The 22678-nt window shown below is 54.6% G+C and overlaps 1 long non-coding RNA gene across 1 annotated transcript; it reads right to left on the bottom strand.

The window, feature by feature from the left end:
* Window positions 1-608: 608 nt before the first annotated feature.
* LOC123815185 lies at window positions 609-16999 on the bottom strand. The gene is made up of 3 exons (XR_006785032.1): window positions 16885-16999; window positions 14208-14328; window positions 609-1702 (listed from the first exon to the last, which is right to left on the bottom strand). It is a non-coding gene; the product is annotated as an uncharacterized LOC123815185 (long non-coding RNA).
* Between the last annotated feature and the right edge of the window lie 5679 nt (window positions 17000-22678).

Below are 22678 nucleotides of genomic sequence, written 5' to 3'. Positions count from 1 at the left end.
GCACTGCCCGCCCCACCCCCAGTGCCTGGGGCATAAGGTGGTTCACACCTGCAATCACACCTTTGGAGTTTGCGCTCTGAGTCTTGTTGCCTGTCCAGCCAAGAAAGCAGTGACTGACCCCTAGAATGGATAAGAGACTGAGGGAAACGGGGCGGCCCCAAGCTTCACTGCCTAGAAGAGTGATGGGCCGAATTAGAACGTGTTAGTCTGTGCTTGTCCTCCTAGTGTTTCTTCTCCCCAGTTTCGAGCAAGTAGCTGGGCTTCGTAAGTCATGCTGTGGGGATTTGGGCCCATAGTAAGGCTGCCTTGGATTTTGGTAAGGTCTAAAATCAAAAGAATTGCCACACAGACTTGGGAGAGACTAGGGGAGAGGCAGAACATGTTGGAAAACCTGGAGGGTCTGAGACCAGTGAAGGTGCTGTCCCTCCCTCAGTGGGACTGGGGGGTGGGGGCATAACCTCAGGGAAGGCCTCGTGGTGTCCCAGGAAGGCAGACCCAGGCTCCAAGGCCTCTGTGTCATCACAGGCCCCACAGCCCCACAGCGTTGCTGCACCAGCGAGTCCCCTTGGGCAGGACAGTGGGCACAGCATGCATTCAGTTGACAGATATTTTATTGAGCACCTACTATGGGCTGGGCTGTTCTGGGTGCTGGAGGCATTCACATGCTAGTGAGAGAGCTGGAAAAACAATCACATGAGTTATGAAACACTTGCTTACTCTGTAGACAACCATAGCTGCCGAGAAAAAGGAAGTAGGGTGAGGGACAGAGTGATGGGGGTGGGGCAGTGCAGGCTGCTGCTCTCCTTTGTAGGTGGCAGTGAAGGTCTTGCTCAGCAAATGGTATTTCCTGAAGACAGGGTGAAGGAGGGCCATGGGAATACTTGTGACAGGAACAAGTAGTGCAAAGATCCTGGGGTGGCAAGTTCAAGGACAGCGGAGCATCTGAGAGACTAGAGCAGAGAGAGTAAGGGGAGGTGGGGGGGGCGGGGGGACGAGCTTGGACAGGAAGCCCAGCACAGTCCTCATGGCCTCACGGCCAAAGTAAGGCCTTTGGCTTTTATCTGGAGCAAGATGGGCCCAGGAGCTAGAGGGAAGGCGCTGTAGACAGACTCCTGGAAGCCGCCTCCGGTTTTCCTGGACTGTCTACGACTCTGAAACTGCACAAACTAGAGAAAAGGAGCCCCAGAACCACCAGTGTTGCCTTGCTCCCTGTCATCCCAAGGGACAGGATCACAGAGCAGATGGATTTCACATAATCAAATGTAAATTCTGACTTAGTATAACAGGTCTGGGTGGGGCCTGAGGTTCTGACTTTGTAACAGACTCCCAGGTAAAGCTGCTGGTATTCCACACATGGGCCACATTCTCAGTAGCAAGCAAGGTGTGTCTTGCCCAACTATGCCTGTGGCCCGAGAATCCAATCTGTTGCTCCATTTCAAGCCCAAATCCTTTGGGATGTCATTTGAGGCTCCTGACAAATTTTGCAGACCCTCCCACTCAGCTGAGGGCTAGAACTTGAACTACCCAACTGTTGCTTACAGCAGCAAAATGGGTCTTCCCCGCCCCCTTGCAAGCCCCACCCCTTCCCTGCAAGACCCAAGCTTCAGGGTGGAGCCTCAGATCCTGGAGCAGCCTGGATGGGTCCAAATTCCAGCCCTGCCCACCGCTGGCTGAGTGACTTCTCTGTGCTCCAGTTCTTCATCTGTAAAAAGGAAAACAAAAACAAAAACAAAAACAACAGTTCTTTTCAGGGCTATTTTGAAAATTCAAGAAATAATATTCTTAAAATAATATTCATCAGAAGTCTAGCACACAGCAGGTACTCAATAAATGCTACATCACTCATCCTCCAGTTCTCCCTGTCCTTTAAGGTAGCAATCTATGTATTTTCATCAAATTATTTCAAGTTTTTCTATTCTGGTTTCTGGTTTCTGGCTATGAAGTACATATTAGTCCAAAAAGTACATGATGCATTTACAAATAAACAAACGTATAGTGGGGTACATGTTTAAAATGTTTTTACTAGTAGGGAATATGATTTTAAAAATTCTGAAGATCACAGGTTTAAAGCCCAGTGGAACTGATAGAAAGAGAATTGATTAGATTAACTGATTAGAGCTGGATGGAATTTTTAAGGGCCTTCAGTGCCCCCAGCACTCCCTCTCCCATCTGATGTGTGAACCTCTCTGTTATACTGTATTGCCTTGAGCAACAGGGAGCTCACTACCTTTCTGGACAATTCATCATATACAACTCACGGCATGGCTCTCTGAACTTACTGCCTACATGTGTCCCAGCTGCCCCTGTGCAGCCGTGGCCTAGCTGAGCTGCTCCTCCCCACTCCCCTGTGTCGCAGCTCTGGGATGTCCCAAGGGCCTGAAGCCAGGCTGTGTGCATAGTAGGCTTTCAATAATGTCCCATAAATGAGTGCAGCTGGCAGAGGGATGAGAGGGAAATGAAAAGGGTAACTTTCCCCACAATACTTGTCTGGAGGGTGCACAGACATCCCTGTGCCCTGTCACCCCGGGAATGTGTCAGTGTCTGTGATACGCACCTGTTTATGTGTGTTTGTTTACACGTGTTTGCACTAGCGTCTGTGTGTGCCAATGCATGTTTCTCTGTGTGGCTTGGTCTCTATAGATATGTGGGTGTGTTGCATGACAAATACCCATGTGTGCTGTGCATGTGAGTGGTGCATGTCTGTCACTGGATCTTTGTGTATCTGTGTGTGCGGGGCTGTGGCACTGTGGGGTCATGTGTCCGCCTGTTATCTGTTCAGTTTGTTTGCATGTGTGTGAGCGCGTGCTGTCTGCAGATGTCCTTGTGTGGTATGTGTGTGTGCATCTCTTTCTCTGTATCTTTGTATGATGGTGTGCCTGGAATCTTTCTTTGTGTGTTTCACTGTGTGTGTGTGTGTGTGTGCATGAGTGTGCATGCATGAGTGTGCACGCTGGCCTCCTTCCCTGCTCAGCCCTTTCAGGGAGCTGGGGGTGACTCCTTGCAGCCTGGTTGACTTCAGGCTGACTTACTGGCAGGCGGCAAGGTCTCCACACCCCTCCTCTCCTGCTCAGCTGTGCTAATCACTGGGTTATATGCAGATGGCAAATGTGTGGCTGCCAGGCTTGGAGGAGGGGTTGTGGAGGGGTGTGTAGAGGAGCAGACACCGAGAAGCGAGAAGACTATTTAGAGGTGGAAAGGGGAAAACAAGCTTGCTTGGCTTTGGAGTTCAGGTGTGGGGTTCTCTCCAGAGGCATGAATTTTAGTAAGAGAATGTGATGGCTACGATGTTTTCATTCCCCCATCAAGCTAGTCTTAGAATCACAGAATTCCAGCATCTTAGAACTTTAGGTCTAGAGAATTCTAGAATCTCAACTCCATGCAACCCTAGGCTTCTAGAACCATCTCCAAGGACTCAAAACCCCTGTGATCTTAGCATCTTCAAACATTGTTTTCTTCCTCCCTTTTCTCTTGCCTTTCTTTGTGTAGAATCATGGCCCAGGAATGGCCTTGGAAGTTCATTCTGTCCACCCCGCTGGTTTGGGCAGGGCAGTGGAGAGGGTGGCCCGCTCAGCTGGGACATTCTTGGGGATGTTGACCTGGAATCTTTCCTTGGCAAGGACTTGTATCCTGAGTGGTCCAGGCTCTCAAATTACCCATTACCTTCTGCAGAGACTGAGACAAAGGTGCCTATGTTCCCAGGATAGGTTTTCAGCCATTCAGGAGCTGGCATAACAGGCTGCAGGTGTGAGGAGAGCCAAGGGGTGGGGCTTCTGGGGGGCTCTCGCAGTAACCCAGCCTGGGGTCTGGTGGGTGGCTAACCAAGCAGCCGCCTCTCTCAGGATGTCCATCTGGGTGTCTCCTTCCTTTCAGATTTTCAGAGTGATGGATTAAAAGGCCAGACTGGTTCTTTCCCAGGGGTCTTGGGAGCCATGGATTGTCCTTGAGGGAGGTCACTTTGCTGTACTCTCACCTCCTTCAGGACTCACCCAAATTCTTAATACAGGCAGCTTTTCAGGCCTGCACTATCAGCCATCCGTCCCACCCCCTGCTCTCACGCTCGGCCAGCCAGACTGAACTTGCTCCTCACCTTCAGGACATCTCAGGTTTCATGCCTCCAGATCTGTGCAGGAGCTTCTCCCCTCTGCCCTTTCTTTATGGTGTGAACTCCTGTCCATCAGTGGAATGCAAGCTCCCGCTCGACTGAATGCCATGCGAGAAAGTCTCTGACTTAGTTCACACTTTATCTCCCAGAATCTACAGTAATGGTTGGCACACAGTAGGTATTCAATAAACGTTCAATGAAATTTTCCCTCAGAAGCCTTCACTACCCACTCCCTCACAGGGGCTTCCCTGGGGCCCACACCACCCCGAGGGTCACCTGCAGCCCAGAACTTACCGCCCTAGGCCATGGACCTTTGCTTGACCGGTCTGTCCTCTTTATCAGACCGGGAACATGCACTGAAGCTGAGAACATGTGTGGTCCATCTTTGTACCTGCAGCATCCAGTTCAGAGTCTGAGACTCAGCAGGTGCCCCGTAAATGCAGGGCTGTTGCCAGCAGTCTGGCTTGGGGAGTTGAAATCCCCTGTTGGTCCCAACTGTGAACGCTGGCCCAAGCTGTTGGCAACATCTGCTTCGAAGTCTCATTTGCAATTATACGTTCCCAGGCTCTTGCCTCTTAATATTTAATAACCAGGCAGCTAGCCTTTTCTGGCAGCCACTTAAGCCCCTGATTGCCTCTTGTCTGAACTTGGCCGTGAATAAGGCAGGGATCACACTGGGGTTAAGTATAAAGACTTTATCCCGATTCTGGGGCCAGGGGAAGGCTGGAGCCTCAGGGAAGGAGGAAGGAATACCCATTGGCTTGAGGCTCCTGGATGGCCTCACTAACAAGGCAGTTGGGCATTGGCTCCAGCTGGCTCCACCCCCACCTCCCACCCCCTCCACGTGCCTGCTCTTGCCTCTGTGGGCTGGGGAGGAGTAGAGAGGAAAAAGTCAATGAGACCTTCCCTGACTCACGCCCAAACCAGGCAAGAGGGAAGAAAGGGGGATTCCGCCTGGGCTGTGTCCCAGCAGGAAAGGTGGATCTATCCTGTGTGACTCGGCCTCCAGGAGCCACGGCCAGTCCATGTGGGCACTTGTGGTGCTACAGAGAGCGTGCTGGCAGCCATGGGCTGGGAGTCCTTCCAAGTCAACTGTGGAAGGAGATGAGGCAATAGCAATGACCTGACCCTCAGGATTGCCCGGGCTGCTGCCCAGTGCTGGGAAATCCCACAGGCCCCTGGGTGGGGGGGAGGGTGGGAGGAGCCCAGGTCAGCTCTGCAGGCCGACCTCTGCAGGGCTGCTGGCGTGGCAGGGTGAGGAGCAGTCTTGGGAAGGTTCAGGAAGAGAACAACAAGTGCAAAAGCCATGAGGTCAGACCGTCAGCACCGCTGAAGGAAACAGCCCGCAAGGCCAGTTTCTGAGCGGATGCTGGAGGAAGGTGCTGATACAACTCCCGCCTGGGAACTCAGACTTCTCAGGTCCCAGAGGGGTTTTCCAGCATCAGGAGACTTGGTTTCCAGGTCTTGCTCTGCTCCGAACAGGCCCAGCGACATCGGGCAAGTCCCTGCCTGGTGCCATGCTGTCCTGCACACACTGAACAGTGGCCGCTTGGTCCAGCCCAAGAAACCGAGAGCAGAAACACCACCCTGCGTGACCTGCATGGCTGATCCTGAGAGAAGACTGGCCTGGGCGCAGAACGCTCTGCTCTTATGGGCAGTGTTTATGAGCATGTGCAAGATGCCGTGCCAAACAAACCCTTTATCCACACACATAATCTCATGCAATCCCAGTAATCCGAGTCCCCTTCTTTTGTCTCACCCCCTGTCCATTTCCAAGTCCTGCCAACAGCTCCTTTAAAACCCAGTTCTAGCCCATTTGCCTCTTTCCTACCTCCCCCAGTACAACCCTCACTGACCACCCCCTGCATGGGATGCTGCCCGAGCCCCCCTCAGTTCTCCTGCTCCTACCTGGCCCCTGCCATCCACCCCCAACCAGCAGCCGGGAGGCCTCTGAATAATCTCAATCAACTCATGTCCCTCCCCTGCTTTTGGACTTCCAGCGGCTGCTATGGTGCTTAAAAACCAGTCTCAAACCCTACAGCTGCCCCTGCGCTATCTGGCAGGTCCCTCGGATGCTCTCTGTCCTGAGGTCTTACTGTCCTCACTGCCCACTCTGTCGCAGCCACACCGGCCTCCTTCCTGTCTTCGATGTGCTGGTCAAGTCCAACCTGGGCCTCTGTGCTTCCTCTTCCTGAGCACTTCCTGTGAGTGCTGGTATGGTGCCAGCCAGGGATGTGCTGCTTGATTCCGTCCCCTGCTGTGTCTCCTGCCTTGAGGCTGGGGGCTGAGGATCCAGGGTGAAGCTTCACTCGTACCCCTCCACCTAAAGGCCACCCTCTGTCCAGCTCCTGTCCAGGCTGCTGAGCCCCCTGGAAGCCACCAGTCTGGTTGCTGTTGAGCGATCTCAGCCCCTGCCACCCCGTGGGGTTCCAAATCTCCCTTCTCTCTGCGGCAGTCCATTGCTGCACGAGTTAATGAAATAACAAGGCACTTTACCCATGATCTGATGCAAATACCTTTTGTTGCCAGCACCAGCCTACAGCTCAGACCTCCCTGAGACCCGGCGGCCTCCTGCTCCAGGCTCCAGCCCGGACAGGGCCAGAGCGCCCTCCCCAACCCCCAAAACCCCCAACCGCCTGCGCCAGCCATCAGTCCCAGCAGTGCTCGGGCCCAGGAAGGCACCAATGCTTGTTCCAGCCAGCTAGCTTACAGCAAAGCCCACTGTGTTCAGGCCTTTTGCATATTTAATTTCGACAGGATTACATTCAATTTTGACCCCTATCCTGCAGCCTTGGGGAGGGAAGTCTGTGTTGCCCTCCAATGGGGGTCCGGTGAGGTCTGGATACACTCACCAGGGCCTGACCTACCCTCCACTGTTCTTCAGGGCTTCCTCCCTGCGACCCCTCCACAGGTGGCAAACGCAAGGCCTGCGGGCTGAATCCGGCCCTCCACCTTGTTGAACCCAGCCCTCCACCTTGTTTTATCCGGCCCGGCACCTTGTTTCTACCCGCTGTCAGTGCCCAGCTCTTGCTTAACTGTTAAGGAGTAGTTACATTTACACAGTCCTAAATTACATTCGGCCCTTTGAAGGCACCCGTGACTCGGGTGTGGTCCCCGGTGAAAATGAGTTTGACCCCCCTGCTTTAAACCCTATTGCTCTGTTAGCCACATATTAGCATCTCTATTTACGGATGAAGATGAAAAACAAAGAATGGCGTTTGCTCACAGCCACACTGGCTTGAGGGGGACCCTGTGTCCTTGCCAGGGAGCTGAGGAAGCTGGGTGTTGGGGGTGCGGTGGAGAGCCCCAAAAGCTTGCCCCCTTGAAAGCCTTCCTCCCGTGACCCCGCACTGCCTAACATGCCTGGTCTAGTCCACGTTTAGTATCTCGAGCCTGTGCAGGGCCCCCGGAAGGTGCTGAGGTCACTCAGGGATGAGACGGACTTCCCTTACGTGATTGTGCGAACCTCAGACGGCAAGACAAGAGGCTCCGCTCCCTCCCAGTTGAGGACAGAATGGGTGTGACAGTAAAGGGGGGAGGTCTGGTCAAGGCAGGACACCTGGTGTGGGCACAGGCTGGGAGGCTAAGACCTGAGGACACTTCACCTCCCAGTGGGTGACCTCACCCATCCTCACACTGGATACTCTGCCACCCTGCTGGTGATCGCCCCTCAAGTCTCTCCACCTTCTTCCTGGATACCCCTCCTGGGTGCTCCACGGGCCCCCTGAGCCAAAGTGCCTGTGAAGAAACTCGCTGTCACCCCCACCTGCTCTCCTCCTTTTGGGGGCCTTCGCCCTCATAGTTTCCGGATTTTTCACACACCCTTGGCCTGCCTCCCTCTGCCTGCATCTGCACAGCCACCTGGCCTCCGTCTCTCTGGTCCCTCCCAGCGTTTCTCCCGTCAGCCCTGTCTGCCCCTGTTCTCACTGTTGTGCCCTAGCTCAGCTCTACCTGCCCCCGAACCATGGATCTTTCTGCCTCCAGTCCCTCTGCCTCCAAGCCAGCCTTCCCAGGCCACAGGTAGGGCTTCCCTAGTGCAAAGACGGTGTCCTCCGTCCTTCAGTGGCACCTGCGCCGTCCTGCAGTCTGACTCCTAGGCCAGGACGTCAAAGGCCTTTCTTTCTAAGCCTCCAAGTGTTCCCCCAGCCCCATGTGGCTGCCACGTGGCAATTCTCTGAAGGTGCCTCCGGGTGTTTGCCTGGCAAACTCCTTTTCATTGTCAGAGCCCAGCGTCCAGGGGCCTCCTCCAAGGACTTTCCTGACTAGCTCGCCCTTCTGGGGGCACGCAGGGTCCCTTTCTTGTGTCCCCTCTGCCCCCAGCCCAGACATGCCCCTCCTTTCATGAACGTCCCCATGAAGTTCATGACCTGTGCATTGTTCTTCCTTTCCCGTTAGACTTTGGGCTCCAGGATGAGGGTGGGGTGGGAGGGCTGGGTAGGTAGAGATGAGAGCCTAATTTTAGCTTAGCAGTAAGGCAGACAGGCTATGAAATCTTTGCCTCGGTGGAGCAAGGTTCAAATCCTGTCTCTGCCCCTTTCTAGCTGTGCAGCCTTGTACAAGGGAACTTAGTCTCTGTGTGCCTCAGCTTTCTCATCTGTGAAATGGGCAAATAATCCTATTACCCCCTCTGTGGGGCTGTTCTGAGGATGAAATGAGCATGAAGCAAAGGCCGAATGAACAGTAGTTCTTCTTGTCACATCCAGAGCCCTCATAGGCAACTCTTCTGAAGGTCTATTTACCTAACAAAACGCCACTTCTTACTAGATCAGAGTTGTCTCTAAGCCAGTGGTTCTGAAACTCAGGCTGAGTATCAGAATCAACCAGGATCTTACCAAAAGGCAGATTAGCCAGCCCCAGCTGCCCAGAATGGGCCTGGGAATGAGCTTTCTTGCAAACTCCCCCATATCCCATTTACATGCGGGTGGTCTGAGGCCAGACCTACACTCACGGCTCTTGGGGAGCCATAAAGTAGGCCTTTGACGTGGAAACATGACTCCAGTGATCAGTCCCCCACACCCCCATCCGCTGCCCCAGCAAGGAAGGTTCGGGGTGTGGCAGAGCGGTCGAGGCCCGGCCTGTGCTGCCAGGGGATCTGGGTTCTAACACTGACTTCCCCTTCTCCGGCAAGCGGCTTCCCTTCCCTGCGCCCCTTTCCCCTCTCTGGGACGTGGAGATCTCATACGTTCCCTGTTGGGGGCGCTGCACGAGTCCCCGTTCGGAGACGCCCTCAGAGCGAGACACAGAGAACGCGCAGCACGCAAGGGTGGCTGCTCCCCGCGGCCTGCCGCCGTTTGTCTTCTGAGGCTGCTCTCCCTGAGTGTTTTATTTTCTGGTGATGGATTCCAGCTCATGTTCGGGGCCAGCACCTGCATACAAATGCCAAGAGGACAGGCGGCCCCCGGGATCTGTCCTCGCCTGCTCTCCGCCAAGCGCCCGGCTGTGAGTTCCCAACAGGCCCGGAAGTCCCAGGGCCTCCTGCGAGGCTGGGACCACCATGCCGTGTCGTGGCCGGAAGCAACCAGGCGGCTGGGTCCTTTGAGATCAGGCGTCCCTGTGAGACAGTAGCCACTGGGAGGTCTTTCGGGGGACTTGGGAGCTGCTGGGACAATCAGTTGCTGTTTGGGGGAGAGAGGTTGGCAGGGCCTTGCCCCTCGGCACCGAGCCCCTTCCAAGCCTCTGCCAAGCCTGGGTCTGGTTTCCCACTGCCTGCCAGTTCCTGGGCCCTCGGGGAGGGGCCAGCGCCATTCACTGCCCCGCCCTCCAGAGTCTGAGCTGAGGACAAGGAGGAGGCCGGAGCAGGTTTGCAGAGCAGCAGCATGCACGCTCTGCCTCAGCCTTGCCCTCTGCCAGGCTAAGGGCAGAACGCTTGGAACCAGCCCCCTACGGATGCCTCCACCGGGCTGCCAGGGAATTGCATAGCCCTGGGGATACAGAGGCCTGTGCGCCTGAGTGGCCCTAGTCAAATGCCTTGGCTGGGAAAACAAAACAAAGCCTCAGCCCTGGGCAACCTCTGTTCTGCGCAGGGAGGTGGCAGTACAAGCTGGAGATAGTGCCAGGGAGCAAAATAAAGCAGCACGAGAGGACACAGGTGACAGTGCAGGCCCTGGCTGTGCCGAGATAATGGTCTCTCTGAAAAGGTAATATCTGAGCAGAGACCCAAAGGGTGCAGTGGAGGGGGAGAGGCATGTGGGTGTCTGGAGGAAAAGGGTTCAGTGAAGGGAACAGATTGTGCAAAGCCGCTGAGCAAGGAGAGGACGGGCGCCCGGAGGCCAGTGCGGTTGACATGGAGGGTGGAGAGGGAGAGGGAAGGCCTCAAGGCCAGAGGGATGAGGCTCCTCCCAACCTACCATCATCCCCAGCTTATAGACAGGGACTGAGCTCAGAGAGGTTGGACAGCTTGCCTGGGGCCACACAGCTGATACACGGAGCACCTGGCTGGACACCCCATCGTTCTGATGCCAGAGCCTCTGGTCTCTGTGCTACCGCGAGGCTCTGTTATGAAGTACAGGTGGCACCTTACAGTGGACTCTCTGGGTGCTGACTGTCCGTTTTCCATTTCACATCCAGTGGGGCTGTGTGCCGGGCACCCTCGACCTGAGCCACCTTGGGGAACTCTCCTGGGGATCTGGAGGCTGGCTCTGCACTCACTAGGCCCTGGGCGTTTCTGGGCCTTGGCTTGCTCACCCGAGACCTAGGGCTAATTCTGTCTGCCTCAGGGGCCTGGCGAGAACTCAGAACATGGTGGGTGATCAGAAGACATTTACCTCCATCCCTCCCAGGCCTCTAAATCCGTGGCTCTCACACCTCAGAGCAGCCTTCCCTGGGCATGTGTCCTGGCGGTCTGCAGGCCGGCGGTGGGGGTGGGGGGCTGAACCAGCCTCCCCAGGGGGTCCTGATGCAAGGGGCTGGAGGAGCCCCTCCTGGGGCAAAGCTGCTGCAAAGCCTTGTTCAAATGGGAGAAAGTGGCAGCCCCCTCCTGTCCGCTCCCAGGGCTCTCCCGGCTTTTCCTCTGTGGCATCCATCATGCTTATAATTACTTGTTTAGCATCTGTCTGCTTCTCTGGGCTGTGTGCTCGTGTTCTCGTCTGGCCTTGTTCATGGCTGGGTCCCCAGCACCAAGCAGCCTGCCTGGGGTGTAATAAGCGCTTGTTGGGAAAACAAACAAACAGACGCCCGGCTGGCTGAATGGCTGCGTGGATGCTCTTTGCAGCAGCTGGCCTCGGTGTTCCCGCCCCCGAGGCAGGGGTTCTAACCCGGGCTCTGCAGCCACACACGTCTCACGTCTCGTGTGATCTTGGGCAAGTCACAGAGTCCTCTGGGGAATCTGATTGATTAGTGAGGAGGGGTGGGGCTCGGGCGATCCCAGAGAGTTCTGGGGAACATGTGGGAACAGATTCTAGGGAGAGGAAAGTGCATGAGCAAAGACAGGAGACGAGAAAGGGCACAGCCAGATGGTCAGACCGCCACGGGACCGCAGCTCACCCTCCACTGTGGGGTGTGTGGGAGGGCGCTAGTGTCTCGGGGTGGGCAAGCTTGTCTCAGTGAATGAGGAAGCTAAGGCACAGAGAGGGTAAAGCCTTTGCCTGACGCCCCTTAAGGGGTGGGTAGCAGGCAGTTTTCACCCCCTCCTGTGGACCAGGTTGGGAGATGATGTCGTGGAGCAGGGGGCAGGGCAGGCCTTTTTGGGGGAGCCTTTCAGGCTGGTGCTGGGGGCCTTGAAGCTCCAGCTGGTGAGCCCAGATTTAGGTCTGAAGGTGCGAGGAGCCCAGAGAAGTTCTCCGTTTGCTGGCTCTGCGAACCGTTTGCTGGCTCTGCGGCGGCAGCTGCGGCTGGAGGGATCAGCCAGACCTCTGCTCACTTCTCCTTCCCTTCCTCACAGAGGAACCTCAGCACGGGGTATCTCAGGGGTATCTCAGTGGGGTCAGGGGTTGTCTGGGCAGCTTAGCTCAGTGGCTGGTGTGTGTGTGTGTGTGTGTGGGTGACTCAGAGTGGGCCCCACGCCTCTTCAAGAGGGAATTCTATCATGGAAATCGTTCGGTGGCCTTCACGTGGCACGGGGTCACACAGCAAGCTGGCACTAGAATATTTTGAGCTTGCAGTAATGAAAGCAAATGGCAATTTGCCGTGTCTTCAGGCTTGAAAGCCTCAGCGCGGCGTTCAGTCATTGGCGGTCGTTATTACCCACTGCTAATGGGGGCTGCTGCTCCTGGGCTGGTGAGGGAGAGAGGGCTCAGAGAGGTTAAGTGACTTGCCCAGCATCACAGGGTGGTAATAGGAGGGCAAAGTTTAAGGTGCAGAGTTTGGCCTCTCCCCCTCCCCCAAGGCCAGCCTGCTCCCCTGAATGGATCAGCTCTGAGCGGTTCCTAAGCGCTGGTTTCCATAGCAGCAGGGCCATTCCTGCACAGCAGATCCTGTCTTCTCTGGGCTTTGCTACTGTGGGGCTGCAGGTGCGGGAGATGCTCTGACTTGGGGGACAGCTGGGTGTGGGGCCAGGAGGCGCTGACAGGCCGTTTGGTCCACCTTGAGGCCCACAGTCCTCACCAAAGGGCCACCGTTTTTCAGTGCTTCTGACTCTGGGGTTGGGTTCACCTCCAGGTAGAGGGTGGGGAGAGCAGTGAGAAAAAGAAATGAGTAAACACTATAAACAGAGAAAGGGGGGAAGCAGAGACAAACTATACAAAACCCAAGACAGAACAAAAAAAACAAAGATACCTGCACTGTTTTCCAGACAAATCATTTCATTTCATCTTTGCAACCTTGAAGGTGGGTTCTGTTTGTTCCCATTTTACAGATGCGGAAACTGAGGGCAATGCCGTGATTCTCAAAGTTTACTGCAAGAGCCAGTGCATCTCTCCTGGGAGGTAGGGTTAGGGTGCTGGTTAAACGGCAGCTGCCCTGACCCTCCCCTGGACCCATGAGCTCAGGGTCTCTGGAGTGGGACCCAGGATCTGCATTTGGGGAGCTCCCAAATTTTCTAGAGAGCAAACTTCAAGAGTGGCCACTGTCGGGACAGCTGCTCTGCCCTCTGCTTAAGTGCATGCAGCACATGAACACAGAGCCAGGATTTAGGACCCAGAAGGGAGCAAGAAAGAGGGGAAAGTGACAAAGAGAAGCCTTTCAAAGCAAGACAGATATGCCTCAGAAGAGAAGGCAGAGAGCAAGAGAGAGAGAGAGAAATGGTAGAAAGAGACACATGGGGAAAGGCCACAGAACTAAGAGAAGGGGCAACCTGGTAGGACTGGAGGGAGCATGACTGACTCTGACTGCCTGTCCCTCTATCCACAACCCCTCACTCGGTCCTCACAGCAGCCTGATGACATGGGTCCTATGCTCCCATTTTATGGGTGAGGAAACTGAGGTGTGGAGAATGAAGGGGCAAAGCCAGGCTTTGAGCCCTGGCACCCGGCTTTGGGAGAGGTCATGGCTCTCACGAGCAGGCTAGACTGCCTCTTAAGTGAAAAACTACTGTGGAGAGAGGAGAACCCAGGCGAGAGTCAGGCTTCAGCTCCAAGCAGAGCCCCCAACAGCTCAGGTCGGAGCCTGAGCTCCACCCGGAGTCCTGAGGCCCAGGTGGTGGGGAGCCACAGTCTGGGGGCCTGTCTGCTTCCCCCTCCCCACCAGGCAGACAGAACAGGGGCTTAGACCTGGGTCCAGATGTTGGCTCCATTGCTTACTTTCTGTGTGACTCTGGGCAAGCTACTTAGGTTTTCTGAACCTCAGTTTCTCCCTCCTGTAAATTGGAGATGCTAATAAGACCTATCTCAAAGGGTTACCAAGGGGCCTTATCTGAGATGGAACAGGAGACGTGCACAGAGCAGAACCTGGTGCCAGTGAGTGCTCAGTAACAGCTGTCAGGAAGCACTTAGAAGCCCAGGGGTCATACAGAAGCCCTCAAGAACAGTGGGTTTCTTGGGGCTCTCTTTGCTCTAAATGGGGGTGAGGGAGTCCTGCCCCTCTCTGAGCCCAGGGCAAACCTACGAAACACAGAATCATTGATGGAGTAGAAGTAATGGCTCCACTCGTGCCCCATCTGCTGCCACAGGCCACAGGCCCTGGCCCTGATAGCCAACCAGGTCTTGCTGGGAGCCCTCAGCCTGTCACTCACCAGAGCTCATGATCCAAGTCAGCTCTGCCCAGGTGCTGCCATGGCCCCATGGCCACTGCTGTGTCCACCAGGCCCATGCAGGTATCCTTCAGGTGTCTGAGTCCAGGGACACCCTGTCTACCTGCCAAGAAGAACGAGTCCTTTCATTTTATAGATGAAGGGACAGAGAGAGGCTCAGAGAAGTAGAGTGGCTCACCCAGGTCACACACCCAGGGGGCGATACAAGCAGGACACACACCTACCTCTATTCCGTTCCGTTGCCCCCAGCAAGCATTCATTCAGCCCTGCTGTACACCAGCCATTGGTGGTGCATGGGAGCATGGTCATTACCTGCATCCCTCTCACGGGCTGGGGGCCAGCCGAGGAAGTAGGAGGTCCTGCCCACGTGGTGGGTGTTCTGGCAGCAGCTGGCATTCATGTAACACGCCAGGCACGCTCCCAGAACGCTTTCTGTGCAGACTCATCACCCCTGTCCACATGCAGGTGGGGATGGGCAGCCGACCTTGGTCCAGCACCTGCTCTGAAATGTGGATGGTCTGGAGTTGACTGGGAAGTGAGCTGGGGAGGTCAGGAAACAAGCCTGTGACCCCTGAGCCTTTCTCCAGCGGCAGTGGGCGGTGTGAGTTCGTGGCTTTACTCTCGTGACCGTGCAGCCCAGCTAGAGCTCTGATGTCCGTTCACCCTGTGGTGGATGACACTGTGCTGCATCTCACACGGCTGGATCATTGGGACTCCACGCACTGTGTGAGCGTGAGTCTGCTCTCATTACCCCCATTTTACAGACGAAGAACTTGAGGCACAAGGATTCTAAGCTGGGAGGCTTTGAACCTGGTACTTGGGTGCCAAGGCCTGTCCATTGATCCTGCTTCTTAGTTGTCCGGGAAGGGAGGGCTAAGGGGCAGTTAAGGCTCTGGCCGACTCCCCAGTGGAGATGGGATGCAGACTAGACCAGGAGACAGGCAGGAGTCAAGATGGAGACCTGGGGGGAGGGGATGGGGATGAGAGCCCCGGGCCTGGGAGTGGGGAGTGCCAGCTGGAAGGCAGCATGAGCGGAGGGCGTCTGCCAAGGCCGCAGGGCCCACGAGCCCCTCCAAGCCTTCTGCAGAGTGGCGGCAACGGCGACCTCATCTTGTCACCAGGTAACCCTCTGTGGGGAGAATGAAAGCAAGGCCATGCCCTCCTTTGCTCAGAACGCTCCCTTCGCTCTCTGATGTTTGCAGAGAAAAGCCAAAGTCCTTGCAGCAGCCTGGGAGGCCCTGCCTGGCGGACCCCTGCTGCTCCTCTGGCCTACCGCAGTCAGTGTCCCCTCGCTGGCTTGCTCGCTCACGTGGCTCCAGCCGTGCCTTCTGGAGCGTGCCGGGCACGCTTGTGGTGGCCCTTCTGCCTGCAAAGCTGTTCTCTGCAACCTCTCTGCGGCTCCTCACCTTTTTTAGGGAAGCCTTTTCCTGCCCACCTGATTTTAAATTGTACCCCCTTACCCTCTATGCCCCTTTCTTGATTTACTTATTACTTTTTCACAGCATTTATCAGCATCCGAGAGGAGACACTGTGTATTTTGCTTATTTGTTTAGCGTATGGCTGCCCCTGTGATGTCAGCTCCCCCAGCCTGGGATCTTGCCTGTTTTGTTCACTGCTATATCCCCAGAGCCTAGCACGGTTCCTGGCACATAGCAGGTGCTCAATAAAAGCAATTGTTGAATGAATACAAATATAAACAATGATCTCATTTTATCATCATCATCCTTCTGCAAGCCATTTTCTCTGTTTTGCCGATAGGACATTGAGGCTCAGAGAAGGAAATGGGCTAAACCCAAGGCCACACAGCAAATTAAGGGCATTGTGGCTGCTCAGCTTCCCTGCAGGAAGGAAGGACTTACTACCCAGCTGCGGGGACACAGTAGGCAGGGTCCCAAAGATCCAATCATGTAAAATGCAGCATAATACAGTCTTGGGGCTGATGAACCTCAGAGCTCCCGATCGACTGGTCTGCATGCTCACAAGAGTCAGGACGCAGACACGCTGCCCGCCATGCGCTGGAGAAAGGCCCCGTGGTCACGACTCTGACTTGTATTAACTCACTTAATCTTCCCAACAACCCTCTGCTGTGGCTGCTGCTATCATCCTGCTTTCGCTTTTTTAAAAAAAAGATTTTATTTATTTATTCATTCTTAGAGAGAGGGGAAGGGAGGGAGAAGGAGGGGGAGAGAAACGCCAATGTGACAGAGAAACATCTGTCAGTTGCCCCTTGTACACTCCCGCCAGGGGACCAAACCCGAAACCCAGGCAAGCCCCCTGACTGAGAATGAAACCAGCGACCTTTTGCCTTGCGGGGTGACACCCAACCAACTGAGCCGCACAAATCAGAGCTGTCACCCCACTTTATCGGTGAGAAAACTGAAGCTCAGTTGAGCTAAGTAAATAGTCCAAAGTATCATAATTACCCAGAGCCAGGACTTGGCCCAAGCAATGAGCTCCTACACATGCTGCTCAGACAGCTTCGCCCGACCCCAAGCCCAGGTGTGCGGTTTGGACATTAACCTAGAAGTCTTGGACTAAATACCTGAGGCCTGTCTCCAGCAAACAGAACTGGATGCAAGGAGTTAACCTTTCCAGCGATGAGGTTTCAAACTGTGGAAGAGAAGCATCACCCAGAAGCCGACTAGCATCCCACACTCACCTCCACACCGAGGCCAGGGTGAGGAGTCTACTTCTACGGCAGAAGCCTTCGGAATGTGATTTCCTGAGGTGTTGTCACCTCTTCCCCAGCAACACCCAAACCCTCTGGGGAAGGCCTCCCTTTGAGAAACACTCCCCCGGAACCGGAACCGGCTGCGCGTGGGCTCCGCCTCCCCGCTGGAGTTAGCGGCCACCCAGGGACCAGAGAAAACTGACTCTGGAGGTTTTGGGGTAGGACCGGTCTGGGCTAAAACCTGCCCTCCCTCTGACAGCCCATCCTAGCCCTCATTTAGCTCCTTTTCTTCATTTAGCTCCTTTTTATTCTGCAGCTACTTGCTGAGGACCTACTGTGTGCCATGCAGCATCACAATCAGAATCTCATTAAAGCCTCACGACAGTTTTGCCCATCTGGTCAGTTTGCAAAGGCAATGAATTGATGTTTGTGGAGCACTTTCTATGTTCCTGGCATTAAACTAGACACCAGAGACACCACATAGAAGAAGACAGATAAGGACTTGGATCTTGGGGACCATATGGTCCAGGTGAAGGAGATGGACAGATGAGAAAAGAGGCAACTGTGGGCAGAATTGCAGAATAAAGAGAAACGCAGGGGGCTCTGCGAACACGGAAGAGGAGCTCAGTATATGCTTGTGCTGCGGTGAAAAGCCCTGAGGTTCCTGCAGGATCATAGCTCTTGGGTGGCTCTCCAAAGTGCTGCCTTACTATGCAGGGCAGGCCCACTGCCGTAGCAAACACACCCCAAATCTCAGCAGCTCCGCACAACCATGTTTATTTGTCACTGAGTCACAGCCCTACACGGGGCAACTCCTCACTGTCATCCAGAGATCCAGGCCCTTCCATCCAATGGCTCTGACATCCTTTGGGGTCTGAGTTATTTTCTGGGCCTTGTGCATCCCCCTGCAGAGCGGAGGAAAGAGTGAGGCATGGAGGACCACATGGGAGGTTTCACGGGCTTGGAAGGGACTTGGAGCCAACTCACCTGGGGTATCAGGGATCGAGATAGAGACATGAGAGTGAGGAAGGGAGTGGTGTCAGCACCCAGAAATTCCCCCAGGTATTTTCAATGGGGAGAGGCAGTTTTCTTACACTGTATTTATTTATTTTTAGAGCAAGGGGAAGAGAAGGAGAGAACATCGATGAAAGAGAGAAAGACTGATGGGTTGTGTCTTGTACTCGCCCTAACTGGGGCGGAACCCGCCACCCGAGCATGTGCCCTGACCCAGAATCTAACCAGTGACCTCTCGCTTGGCGGGACGTCACCCAACCAACTGAGCCACAGCCAGTCAGGGTGGGAGAGACAGTTCTCCTAAACAATGAGGGTGCTGGCGGGGATGAGAATTGGGGTGGCCGCACTTCTGACCCATCGAGGTCCATTCCTGTGTGCTGGTCAGGGCTCCCTTGGCTCCAACGAGCAAAAACCCAACTCAGACTCGCCTAAGAAATAAAGGGTATGTGTGGGCTCCGGTCAGGGAAGGTGAGTCCAGGGATGGCTGAGCAGAGGGACTAAACACAGTCATCCTTTATTCTGGGCTTTATGCTAAAAACCGGCTCTCGACGTGTAGTAAGGACGATGGTCACCAATGGGCAAACCCAGGCTCAGGTATCCCAAGACCAGCAAGCCAGGCAGGAGAGAAGGCTTCTTTCTCCTCCAAATCATACATCCGCATACGTGTCCTTACACCAATCCGAGAAAAGTACTCTGGTTCCTGTTTGGGTGGTCTTGATGGAAGCCTCGTGAAGCCCACCTGGTGTTGGGGAGGAGCCGTTTCACAAAACGGGACTCAGAAAATCCCCACATGTCCACTGCAGGGACCTTACCAGAATGTTCCAAGAGCATTGGGCCTATCACACCGTTCTAGATGTCAAAGGAGATAGGAAACATGAGAAAAATCGGTGGTTAATACCTGTGGTAATAGCCAATTTCTGGGATCGAGGTATGGACCTTGTGATTTTACAATGTCAACAGAATCTTTTTTCCTCCCCCGCTTCAGTTCAGAAACAGTAGCAGGAGCTCAAAGAGTCAAGAGACAAAGAACAAATGCAGCGTAGAGACAAAGCCCTGTAGAAAACACAGGCAGAGGCAACCGCTGGTCTGGCCCTCAGAACCGGGGAGGCTTGCTGCTCCGGGAACAGGCGTGTGCGCCAGCCCCGACCACCATCCTCAGATGCGGGGGGCAGAGCACGTCCTCACAGGTGGCCACAGGGAACCCAGCTCCCCTCTCCGCTCCCAGATCCGTCAGTCAGTCAGTCTGGGATCGCTGCTCTGATGGAGGGCCCCCACCCCCTTCCCAACTGTGATGCCCTGGGACCCTGGGAAGTACCAAGGAGCACCCTCTCACGGGGGGAGCTTCAGCTTCCTGGGAAAGCAGGAGGAATCTGTGAGAAGCAGGGAGTCAGAGAAAGAAATATACTTGTTTCCCTTTGTTTTTCAAAAAATGATTCTTCAAAGAATACAATCTACTATGAAATTTCAAAAGAAAAAAAGACAAAAGAGAATTGTTAAAACAAAAGCCACCTTTAATTCCACCATCTAGTGTTAACTATCATTACATGTTGGTGTGTATCCCTCGGGCCTTTGCGAGTGTGTGTGTTTCAACAAAATGAGAAACACGCTTTATGCACAATTCCTATTCTGCTCTCTTTAACATTCTGTAGAAAGTATTTCTGCATGCCCCCAGGCTGCAGGTGGCACAAGGGCAGAGGCAGGAATTGTGTCTGGTGACCACTCCATCCTTGGGGCCCCGCCTGGGTGCCATGCTAAAAAAAATTGTCGAAAATAACAGGTAAAATATTTGCCAGGTGACTTTTAGGCTTCAGGTGATTATTACACCCTCACATGAAGCTATGCAGCAGGCACTTCTATGAACCACATCTTCTTGCAGAAGAGAAAACTGCGGCTGGAGAGGGGAAGTCACTTGCCCAAGGTCACAGCTCCGGGTCACACCTGTGCATGAGCACACCCTTGTGCACACATTTTCCCATGTGGCACATTTTTTTTTTTTACCTACCCCACTTGGACTCAGGAGCTTAGGGGACAACTCTCTTCCCTGAGACAGGACTCCCCATTCGAAAAGAAGGTCTGGCCCACCCTGTGGGGGGTCCCTGAGGGCTGTGCTGGGGTCTGCCAGCATTCGGTCAGTGCCCATTGGGCCAGCCTTAGCCAGCCTGGATCCATCCTTACTTGGGTCCCGTCACCCTTTCCCCGGTACCAGGCTGCACATGCCAGTGGGCCTGCCCGTCCTCCCGGATGCCAGGGTCTTCCGTTATGTCCGCTCACTATTTTCTAGAACTTCTCTGGGCAGATGGTATTGAACAGCCACTCATATCCCTGTGGCCTTTTTTTTTCTATTTCAGGGCACAGTGGCCCTGCATCCTCTGCCAGCTCACGAGTCTGAGTGGAGACATTCTCTGGCCATCGGAGCCTGCTCCGCTCCCAAGCCTGCATGGTGGGTCAGGAGTGCCAGGGAATGGAGGCCTCTCAGAAGCAGCCCTCCGCCACTTGCTATAGAAATTGGCACTTAAGCCCCCCAGCTCCCTTGCTCTCAGGGGGCCCAACTCTGCGGCACTGGCTCCCAGAACTCCGCAGCGCAGCGGGGCTCGGCTTCGGTTGCTTCATGATAACCACCCAACGGCTTCCTTCCCTTCCCTTCCCTGTCTCGCTTCCCCTCCCCCCAGTCAGCGCGTCTTGGGATCGCCTCCTACAGAAGCTTGAATCCTTGGCTCACGGTCTGTTTCTTAGGGAACCCAAACTAAGACTTCCCGCTGCCATCACCCACTTCAGGCCTCCCCCACCTGCGTTCCCTGCAGGCTCTGTCTCCACTCTCTCCTCCAATCCATTCCCCACACTTGTCCCCAGAGTCACTTTTTGAAATATGTTGTGTCCACTCCGTGGCTTTGCTGAGGTTCCCTAGCCTTCAGAGTCCTCAGCACAGCGTTCCAGGCTCTGTGTGGCTGTGCTCCACTGACCTGTCCCCAGAACCCCACCGAGCCACAACCCTCGCCCTGTGCTGGGCCCTACTGACCTGTCTCTTGTGTTTCTACCTTTGCACTTGCCGTTCCCCCCGCATGGCATGTCCTTTTCTATCTTGATCACTCAAAAAACTCCTACTCATTCAGCAAGACCCACCTCAGGAGTCACCTCCTCTCTGAAGCCTTCCTAGACTACTCTAGCTTTGACAAACCTTCCCTTTCTGTGTGTTGCATTTGTACATTACTCACCCTTTTGTACAAGGCTTGTCTTATCTTATTACAATGATCTATTTATACATCTTTTCCACAGGGCTGCGGACTCATTGAAAGCTGGCTCAGTCCTCCTTGGCTCTCAGCCCAAGGCCCAGCGCTGTCCCGGGGACAAATTAGGCTTCTAATGCATACAGGTGTCCCTCGCTAGCCAGACTCTTGCTCCTATCTGTTCAAACCTTAGGAACCAAATCCACAAAAAGTCACCTGAAGTCCCTCACAATTCCGAACCCACTGTCCCACCCTGCACCAGCACTTTAGGAGTGGCATGCATTTGGGTGGCAAGAGATACTTGTGTGTGAATGAATTAATTACTTAATGAATGAGGGAGTTGAAAGCTGAGAACGCTCGTCAACTCTGGGCACAAACCTGCGGGAAGCTGGAAGAGAGAAGGCAAAGAGGGAACATGGAGACGCCGGGCCAGAGCCAAGAAAGTTGTTTTGCTTTGGAATATATTATTTTTGCAGGTTGCTATAGTTACCGCTGTGAAATTAAAAATTAAAACCTTGTGAAAGAGAGAGGGTTGACTGAGATGAGGCAGTTCCTTGACAGGCTGAGTTATTTATCTTTTCTCCATGTAACATCTGGTTATGTGCTTGCAAATTTATTTTTAATTCGGAGCTCTAAAAAGGATTTCGTGGTGGTGCGAGGGTGCTCGGTTGATTGGCTCGGGACGGGAAGGTGAAGCAGGTGGTATCTCGGGGTTGCTGGTGACTCCAGCTTGTCCCCTGGCCTTTGTCCCCTGCTTCTGAAACAACCTCTAGGAAGTAGGGGTGGCTCCAAGGCGTTTTGGACCCCCTGCCAATCAAAAGGCAGCCGTAACCATGGTTCCCAGTTGCAGAGCCAGGATGAGAGCGGCGCTCTCCCTTCAGTGGTTCTCTAGCACGAGGACAAGCACAGCGGAGGGAGGAGGGAGACTGGGAGTTTTCCTCTCTCCAGTCTGTCTCTGATCCTGTATGGCCCTCTGGGTCTCCTGGGATCTTCCTGGACTCCTTTATCTGACACCCAGAAAGACAGTGCATAGTTTCATGGAGACAACACAGGCTGGAGGGAGGAGGTGTGGAATCTGGGTCCAGTGCAGCCATTGCTGGCTCTGTGACCTTGGGAAACCCGCTTCCTCCCCTGGTCCCTGTTCTCCCATCTCCTCAGGGGGAGAGTCCGGGAAAGCCCCTCGGGCCTCTATTCTAGGAGTTGAAGTGAGCATAAGGGAGTTGGCAGCAGTCATCGGTGTCTATGTTTATGCTTCTGCCTGGCTTTCCCTCGTGGCCGGCTGGGGACCCAGTGCGGGCTGCCCCCTGTGCTCCCTTCCCTTGCCAGCCTTTCTGGCCTCAGAGCTTTGCACCTACTGTTCCCTCTGCCTGGAGTGCTCTTTCCCCAGAAGTTCACGAGGCTCCTTTTCCCACCCCACCCACCCACCCAAGTCTCTGCTCACATGTCATCTCCTCATCAAAGTCGATCTGAAAAGACCTTCCTGCCTTGCCCTCTTCTAGCCCTCATCACATCTCGGGGGACAGTGAACTCTCTGTCTGTCTTCC

This window comes from Phyllostomus hastatus, unplaced genomic scaffold (genome assembly GCF_019186645.2).
Source record: "Phyllostomus hastatus isolate PE091 unplaced genomic scaffold, TTU_PhHast_1.1 phas_contig_17, whole genome shotgun sequence".
In the NCBI taxonomy this organism is placed as follows: domain Eukaryota; kingdom Metazoa; phylum Chordata; class Mammalia; order Chiroptera; family Phyllostomidae; genus Phyllostomus; species Phyllostomus hastatus.
This window is presented reverse-complemented; position numbering and strand designations above follow the sequence as displayed.